Here is a 9,714-nt window from a genome sequence, read left to right on the forward strand (position 1 = left end):
ATCTCCGTCACAGCAGCTGTATCTATTTCTTAACTCTGAGCTTTCTCACCAGTGCGCCTCAGCGAGGAGAAAGGAGTGTCTTGGGGGTAGTGAGGAGTGTCAACCAAAAGAGGCTACAACTGTGACCAAAGACCTCCCTCTCTTACTCATCTCAGTGTATTCCTCATTCTAGAACAGGGGATGGAAAACAAACACTGCTCTTACTGCTGCATATATGCATATAATTTCAACTATTGATAAAAATACATATACCCGGGACTTCCCTGGTGGTGCAGTGGTTAAGAATCTGCCTGCCAATGCAGGGACACAGGTTCGAGCCCTGGTCCCAGAAGATCCCACATGACACGGAGCAGCTAAGCCCGTGCACCACAACTACTGAGCCTGCGCTCTAGAGCCCGTGAGCCAAAACTACTGAGCCCGTGTGCCACAACTACTGAAGCCCGCATGCCTAGAGCCCGTGCTCCACAACAAGAGAAGCCACTGCAGTGAGAAGCCTGTGCACCACAATGAAGAGTAGTCCCTGCTCGCTGCAACTAGAAAAAGTCCGCGCGCAGCAACGAAGACCCAACACAGCCCAAAAACACAAACAAACAAAAAAACCATATACCTATGCACAGAAAAAAGACTAGAAGGAAATACTTCAACACGTTAAGGGTGAGGATTCTGTTGCAAGATTCCAGGTAAGAAACCTAAGTACCAAGAAAGAGAAAGGAATGCTGAAAATGACCAGAAGCTTTCTAGATTAGGAAACTGAAATGATGCAATTACCATCAAAGTCATTAAAACCGCCACTCTTACTACATGATAGTAAAAAAGATATATTTAACAAATCCATCCTGAATTCAGATATAACTTTTTTTTTTTTGGGCCGCGCCACACGGCTTGTGGGATTAGTTGCCCGACCAGGGATCAAACCCAGGCCCTTGGCAGTGAAAGCGCGGAGTCCCAACCACTGGACTGCCAGGGAAGTCCCCAACTTTTCTTTTAAAGATTTAAAGAGAGAGTATGGCTCGTTTTGTGTTTCCTGAAACACGTACCATGCAACAATTCCTGAGACACGACCACTGTAAAAAGGGTTCTGTGGACGCACAGTGCTCTCCCTGGAATTTGAGAGGCTCTGAGAAATCCTGCAGTTAGGCAACACGGTTACTGTTGCTTAAGGAAGCTTTTTTTTAAGATTTTTAAAAAATAAATTTATTTATTTATTTTTGGCTGCATTGGGTCTTCGTTGCTGCGCGCGGGCTTCCTCTACTTGCGGCGAGCTGGGGCCACTCTTCGTTGCGGTGCGCAGGCTTCTCATTGCAGTGGCTTCTCTTGTTGCAGAGCACGGGCTCTAGGCGCGCGGGCTTCAGTAGTTGTGGCTCACGGGCTCTAGAGTGCAGGCTCAGTAGCTGTGGCGCACGGGCTTAGTTGCTCCGCAACATGTGGGATCTTCCTGGACCTGGGATCGAACCCGTGTCCCCTGCACTGGCAGGCGGATTCTTAACCACTGCGCCACCAGGGAGGTCCCAAGGAAGCTTTATTGTGACAGACACCACTGCTCACATGTCCAGTCTCCCCTTGGTTCCTAGAATGTAAGCCTGATTTGTTCAGGGCAACAATGGGCCCAGCTAAAGAACTCCGTTTCTCAGCAGGCCCTGCAGCTAGAGGTGGCCAGGTGACAGGACTCCAGGCAACGAGGGGGAAGCTGCTGGGTGGGGCTTCCTGAGCAGCTCATAACAAGAAAGCTGACTGAGCAGGCAAGTATACTTTGCCGTCTTCCCTTCCCCTTCATCCTGCCTGAAGTCATCTTGTGACCCTGAGGTGACAAGCATGAGGATGGAAACCACAGGGTAAGGATGAGTGAGCAAAAGGACAAAAGTAGCTTCGGCCTCTGATGGCTTCATGCATCGACTGTACTTCTCAGAACTTCTCGATCCATGAGAAAAGGGAAATCTATGCTCAGCTAAGGCACTATGGGTTGGGTTTTCTATCAAAAGATAGGAGTCTGGGTCGTGATGGTCCCATGGGGCAGCCACTCTAGCAGAAATCTAAACTTCTTTTACAAAAGAGAAAAATGAAGCCCTAATTTGTTCATCACTTGTAGCAGAGACAAGTAACATGCATTATTCTTGGGTCCTGGGTAAGAAAGGAGAGAACAGTCACGCTTTGGAGATGCTGAGTGTGAGGTGCCAGTGGGATAGACAAACACAGAGAAGCAGGAGAGAGCAGGAGGTGTGGGTCTGGAGCTTGGGGAAAAGAGCCGGGCTAGAAAAGGACAGGTCAGGGACTTCCCTGGTGGCACACTGGTTAAGAATCCGCCTGTCAATGCAGGGGACACGGGTTCAAGCCCTGGTCTGGGAAGATCCCATATGCCGCAGAGCAACTAAGTCCGTGCGTCACAACTACTGAGCCCGCGCTCTAGAGCCCATGAGCCACAACTACTGAAGCCCACACACCTAGAGCCCGTGCTCCGCAACAAGAGAAGCCACCGCAATAAGAAGCCTGCACACCTCCACGAAGAGTAGCCCCTGCTCGCCATAACTAGAGAAAGCCCGTACACAGCGACAAAGAGCCAAAACACAGCCAAAAGTAAATTAAAAAAAAAAAAAAAAAAAAAAGACAGGTCATAAGACTTCAGGGTGGACACTTCAGAGTCCCTCACTGCTGGTCTCAGGTGGGGCACAAACACATTCTGACCATCTGTGAGGAACAGAGCAGGGGTCAGGTTTGGACTACAAATGAGGAAGAGCTTGTCACGGTCAGAGCTGTCCAAGAAAGGAACAGGCCCCCTCGTCGGGGAGCACTCCACTCCTTGAGCAGTGCAAGCAGAGACTGGGTGCTGGAGAAGCAGGGAGAGGTCCCGAGCAGCGGGAAGTGGGTTCCGTGACTGTTAAGGATCTTTCAAACCTTGAGCTGCTGATATTCTAAGCATCTGATTTGGTTCTGAAGTGTGACGTTATCAACCTTGGAAAAAGAACCCACCCAACAGTGAGACCAGGAGTCGCGGGCCCCCATCCTTGCCCTGATGCTATGGTCTTTCATAGAAGCCAGGGGCCATTTGGATGGTACTCAATTTCATGCAAGGTCTCAGACGTTTCTATTGACAAGTATTAGATAACTACTAGACTCAAGATTTTTATTTAACTACGTACTGATGTTTTTTTCTCCACAGTTATTAAACTGATACATGCACGAAACAACAATAACAGTGACAACAACAAAAAAACTTGGTAAGTTCAAGAAAACACCAAGGGAGGGGGAAATATGTAATTCTACCACCCAGAGATAACCACGATTAGCAATTTTAACATAAAAATATCATGTCTTTTTTGTGTGCATAAATTTTTCCTCAAAGCTGTGTTTTACTTTACATGCTATTTTGATGTCTTTGTTTTTTCCAACTTATTTTTATATAAACTTACAAAAAAGTTGCAAGGATAGTAAAAAGAACCCCTGTGAATCCCTGTGTACCCTTCACCCAGATATGCTGCTTCCTTTTAATGGCCAGGTGAGCCCTTTATCCACGTGACTCTACTGTCCCCAAAACATACCCTGAGATGAATACTCTCATTATCCACACCTCACACATGAATACATTAGGCCTTAGTTAGGGGCTTCCAATATTTCACTTCACAATCCTTTGTTAAAGGTCTTTGATTCCTATCTTTGTGCACCTATTCCTTAGGTTTTCGATGCCATCTCTAAATACGATTATCCACAAAATGCCCCAAACCCACTGGCAGGGCAGAAGGGAATCCACGATCATCACAGTACCTTAAACCTGTGTCCCATCACCGGGCCACGTCATGGCCCATGATGCACAATGACTAACTACATCTTTTAAATCTTCTAATGACCTTGTAAACAGCTTAATAGTGCATTTTTTATGATTCAGAATTACTTGGTCAAATGCAACTATATGAAACACACTCTACTCTCTATAATCCTATCAGATATTACTTCATGCTAAAAGGCGTACGCACCCATGTTCATAGCAGCATTATTCACAACAGACAAAAGGTAGACACAACCCAGGTGTCCACTGACAGAGGAAGAAACAAGATGTGGTGTCAGGGTGGAAAAATTTTCTTTCCACCCTTCTAGGTTCTTTGGCTGGTCTAATGGTTCAACTGACATAAGACAGATTAACAGGAGAAAAACAGACTTAATTTCATATGTACGGGAGCCCCATAAAAATATGAGACCCAAAGGCAGTCAGGCAATTGAGGCTTATCTGCATCCCTGAACTAGGAAAGGGATGGAAGCTGGAGCTGCAGAGGCGAGGAGGGCCATTCACAGCACCTGAGAAGAGCGGATGTCTGGTGATTAGATGTCTGCCCTGCCACGCAGGTTAAGTCTTTAACATAAAAAAGTCATCTCTGGTAATTGCTTTCTTTAGGGGCTGGCCTCTTATTTAAATTCTTTTAGGCTGATAAAGAAGAGGTAAAAATTTTTCCTGAAACTTCTGGGTCTTGATAGCCTTTGGCTCAAAATAATTCACATGACAAGGTGGCACATTTGGGGTAGCATATTCTGCTCCCCTTCAGTGCTATACACACACAAGAGAATATTAATCTGCCTTTAAAGGGAAGGAAATTCTAACACACGCTACAGTGGGTGAACCTTGAGGACATTACGCTCAGTGAAATAAGCCAGTCACAAAAATATACTCTGACTCCTCTTATATGAGGTCCCTGGAGCAGTCAACTTCACAGAGACAGAAAGCAGAATGGTGGCTGCCAGGGACTCAGGGGAGGGAAAAATGGAGAGGTATTGTTTAATGGGTACAGAGTTTCATCTTTTTGTAAAATGAAAAGACTTCTGGAGATTGCTTACACAACAGTGTGAATGTACTTAACGCCACTGAAATGTACACTTAAAAATATTAAGATGCTGAGTTCTACATTATGTGTACATTACCACTATTAAACTAAAAGAAAAAATTTCAACATACGCAGTACGTGTTTCATATTAAATGAGCAATGAAACATGAGCAATGAGCCGCAGAAATGGAGGCTGACGCCTCTGAGAGGCATTGGGAGACGCTCCGAAGAGGCGCCTGTGAGCTGAACAGTGCAGGAGGCTGTGAGCAAGGCGGCGTCTCCGCAAACGGCCTGCAGACCATATCCGCACTCTCCCGCTGGAGACGGGAAGCCGGGGGCCCTGAAGCCAGCAGACCTGCTGACCCCCACTTCTCCTTGCAGGCTTCCTGTGTTAACTGTCACCCTGTGGCCGCCTGCTCCTCACCCTCCGGAGAAATTCTCCTGCTTCTGAGTGCAGTATTAGTTCCTTAGCCCTGAGGTTGAAATACTGCACAACTAGAGACCACTACTGAGTGCCTGCTGTATGCCCTGCGCAAGGTGCTTTACATACATTGTCTCTGATCATTTTCACGGTGACCCTATGAAAGAAGTCTTGTGATTCTCATCTTACTCATGAGGAGACTGAAGTCTGGAAAGGTTAGGTAACTTACTCAACGATACACAGTAAGGAGCTAAGTTCTTTGCATTATATGGCCTCTAAGATGATAAAAATAAAAGTAAGATCCATAGGGCAACTAGCATATTTTTAAAGCCCCTATAAGGTCCCAGAGGCAAAAATGGATCAAGCAACTCAGGGTTGCCCCCAAACAGTAAATGCTCTTTCCTGAGCATTTAGCACAGCTTAGGAACTTGGCTAACTCTAGTTCCATCACCAGAGCTATGGCATTATGTGTATACCATAGGCCCGAGTGGTACGTGCAAGGGTGTCCACTTGTCCAGCACCGGCACACTGGGAAAGCTCAAGAATGGTCAGTTGCTTCAGGAAGGAGGACGTTGCTCTCACATTCAAATAGGTGATTCCCAAAACCAATACCCGTTCTGAAACTGCTACTACTTTATTTTTTAAACATTAAGAAGACATTTCGGGATGATTTTAAGGCAGAACTCGCTTCAGTTTCTAAGTCAATGTGCCATTGTGTTCCATGGTACTAACCCTAAAAACACAGGAAGATATACCAGCAACAGAACCTACTGAAAATATGTGTGCTTGTAGCAGAAAGGCATTTATTCATTCATTCATTCATTCAACAAACGGTCTTGAGCGCCTGCTGTTTGCCCGGCTCCTCCTCCCCCCCTCAAAAATAAAAACAAAAACAAGAACAAAAATCTCGCTTTCAAGACTCAGGTCGTCTCATCGATTCGAAACCTTTGCATCAAGTATTGATACTACAGTACTGACCTTTAAAATTTTATCCTCACAAATTCAATCTCATGAATCTATTAACCACCGTGGTTCCAGCTGAAAAAACCTACTTTTTTTTAACGTTGCCTTCTCGCTTTATGATGTGATAACCTCATAAAAAGACTTTGTGTATTTAGATCACACACTCAAATATCCCCAAACTTGTTTCCCCCGCCCCTGTCCCCGTCCTCCCATCTCTGCTGCCTTCCTCGCCGCCCGTTTCGGCCCTTCGGCTGGGACTCTGCCTGTGCGAGCTCGTGGGCATCTCTACCCTCGTGGGTCTTTATAAAAAACACCCAAAACCCGCCAACAATGCACATCCTCACACGTTTTTCCGCGCTTTGCTTTTGTCACTTAGTGTCTCCAGGGGTTGGGTCCACATTAGTGTAGGAACCGTACTGCGGTTTCTAGCGACGGCAGGTCACTCCTCTGAAAGGAGAGACTAACTCATGTCACCTGCTTATTCCTGGTTTCGTGGTCAAGACAAGAAGGTCAGCCTTCGTGTCCACGCGAGGCAGCTGAGGGCACCGGCACCCCTCCCTAAACGGCCGAGAGGGAACCCCTAACGTGGCCGCGGGGCACTGTGGGCCCAAAGCCGAGCCCGGGAAGGTCCGGGAGCCGCAAAGACCGCCCCACCGCGGCAGAGCACGAGCGCCCTGCGCCGGCGGCCGGGCCACGGGCCACGCCGCACGCTCGCCTCCACTTCCGGCCACGCAGTGGGGGCCGCCATCTTGTGCTTTCGGCCACCTACCCGACGACAAAGACGCCGGGAAACTCCGCGGGAGCCGTCTTTCGCGAGGAGCCTGCTACAATCCCCGCGTGTCCCAGAAACAGGCCAGCCTCTCAGCGTGCCGTACCGCCACACGGGAAGCCGCCATCTTGTACATCTTGTACGGCAAAGCCCTCCATTTCCGGGACCGGCCGCTGACTTGACCCGTGAGGCGCGAGCCAACAAAGGTGGCGTGAGCGCCCTCTGGCGGCGGCGCCGGAGTAGCGCCGGCAGCTTTGACCTGCGGGGAATTCTGCTTCCGGGTCTCCTGGGGGTGGGGCGTTGACGTGAGCGCCGAGCAGGGTCGCGGCTGGGGTGGCACCCGAGCGTGCGCAACGGCGATGGCGTGGGGCTGCGGGCGGGGATCGCGTGGGTTGAGGGTCTGCGTGGTCTGTTACCTCGGCCCCTCCCGGGAGGCCCGTGCTATTGTTATCATTTACGGGTGAGAACACGCGCCCTCCTTGCCCACTCTGCTAAACCCCGGTGAAGATGGCTTGGAGATCCGTCCCCCCTTTTTGTAAAATGGGTAACATTACTTAATGGGGGGTTATTGCGAGGACTGAGTTTTCGGATGACAGTACCTGGTTCTTAACGTCCGTTTCCTCTCCATCGGTGATAGCGATAACAACAACCCTGTGCAGGATGGCCCCTGGGCTGCCCGGGGTCTGCACAGGTCCCCTGGAGGATCCTCCTGGGCAGGGAGCGCTTAAGTGGTAAAGGACAGTGAGGGCAGCGTGGTGCACGGGGTGGGGACATTAACGACGGGAGCTGAGGAAGCTTCTGCAGAGGGCCAGCCGCGGAGCAGACGAGGCATGAACATACCTGCTCATTTGAACGAGGCCAGCGACACGTTGGAGGGTGTCCAGGGGGTTCGTGAAGCAGACGGCAGTGGTTATGGAGACGGCCCAGGGAAGCACCATCCCAAGGCCCACCCAGAAGTTGTCCCTTATCTGTGGCCGGTGATGGGTCGCCACGGGCTGGTGTTCTGGTACGACCTGGCTATCAGCTCTCTCAGCCCTCAGGGACCTGACTGGTTGGGCAGTGCCCCGGAGGCAGCCCTGGCTCTGTCGCAGGAGTCTGGCAGCCTGGCTTCCCTTGCAGGGCTCCTGCTTGTCCTCCTTCATAGATGTCTTTGGGATTCACACTTCCAAGATGCGTAGCACTTATAAGTGCAAATACAGTGATTTGAGGACTCTTTAGATATCATTACCTGCTCTACCTGCTTCAATCCACCAATCAGACCACCTCCTATTCCATCAGGGTAGCTTCCTGTTTGGATGCATTCCAGGGCTTCAGGAGACCTCTCTTTAAAGTGCAAAAATAACCTTTATATCTGGTATCAGTTCCCACATAGGTGAGGAGTTAGCACCTTAATGGCGGTATGTGTAGTTAAGGGCAAGTCTGAGAGTTTTCATCCTCATCTTCATCACACTCCTGGGCGAGAGGCCAGGACCCAGGGAAGATGCCGTTTCTGTCCTTGGGAAATAGACGAGATTTGTTAAGCCAGGTGTGCAAATGCGCAGGTATTATTGCCTTGTCGTGGAAGAAATGACGGAAGGAAACCTCATCCTATTTTTCTGTTGAACACTGAAATTGTCTAATATCGTCCTTAATGTTATGAGTGACATTCATGCTGGACAACACAAACCAAAGCAAACAGGAACATCAGGCCTTTGCACTTGTATCCACATAATGTGTATAATTAATGATTTATGTAGTTGTCTTTCCTTTTTTGGCTGTGCCCCTCGGCTTGTGGGATCCTAGTTCCCTAACCAGGGATCAAACCTGGGCCCCGCAGTGAAAGCGCTGAGTCCTAACCACTGGACAGCCAGGGAATTCTCTATGCAGTTGTCTTTTAAATCAGAATAAAAAAGAAAGAAAGAAAGAACGGAGGGAGGGAGGGAGGAAGAAAGAAAGAAGAAAGAAAGAAAAGAAAGAAAAAAACCTACAAACAAAATACTTTATATTGTCTTTTATGTTTACCCACGTAGTTACCTTGATTGGTACTCTTCTCCCCTGCCCCCGCTGTTTGGAATTGAGTTACTGTCTAGTGTCATTTCATTTTAGCCTGAAAGAGTCCCTTTATTATTTCCTGGAATGCAGGTCTGCTAGCAACAAATTCTCTCAATTTTTGTTTACCTGGGAATCTTCATTTCTCTTTCATTTTTATTTTATTATTATAGTGTATTACATTAATTGACTTTTGGATGTTAAACCAAGCTCCTATTCTTGGGAAAGCCCACTTGATCATGGCATATAATTCTTTTTATATGTTGCTGGATTTGGTTTGCTAATATGTTGTTGAGAAAATTTGCATATATATTCATAAAACACATTGGTCTGGGGACTTCCCTGGTGGCGCAGTGGCTAAGAATCCGCCTGCCAATGCAGGGGACACAGGTTTGAGCCCTAGTCCGGGAAGAACCCACGTGCCGTGGAGCAACTAAGCCCGTGCACCGCACCTACTGAGCCCACATGCCACGACTACCGAAACCCACGCGCCTAGAGCCCGTGCTCCGCAACGAGAAGCCACCGCAATGAGAAGGCTGCCTGCCGCAACAAAGAGTAGCCCCCGCTCGCCGCAACTAGAGAAAGCCCACGTGCAGCAACGAAGACCCAACGCAGCCAAAAATAAATAAATCAATTTATCAAAAAAAAACACAAAAACCCCCATATTGGTCTGTAGTTTCTTTTCACTTGTGATGGCTTTGGTTATTTTTTTGTTTGTTTTTCTGTTT

This window comes from Balaenoptera musculus, chromosome 11 (assembly GCF_009873245.2).
Source record: "Balaenoptera musculus isolate JJ_BM4_2016_0621 chromosome 11, mBalMus1.pri.v3, whole genome shotgun sequence".
Taxonomy (NCBI): Eukaryota; Metazoa; Chordata; class Mammalia; order Artiodactyla; family Balaenopteridae; genus Balaenoptera; species Balaenoptera musculus.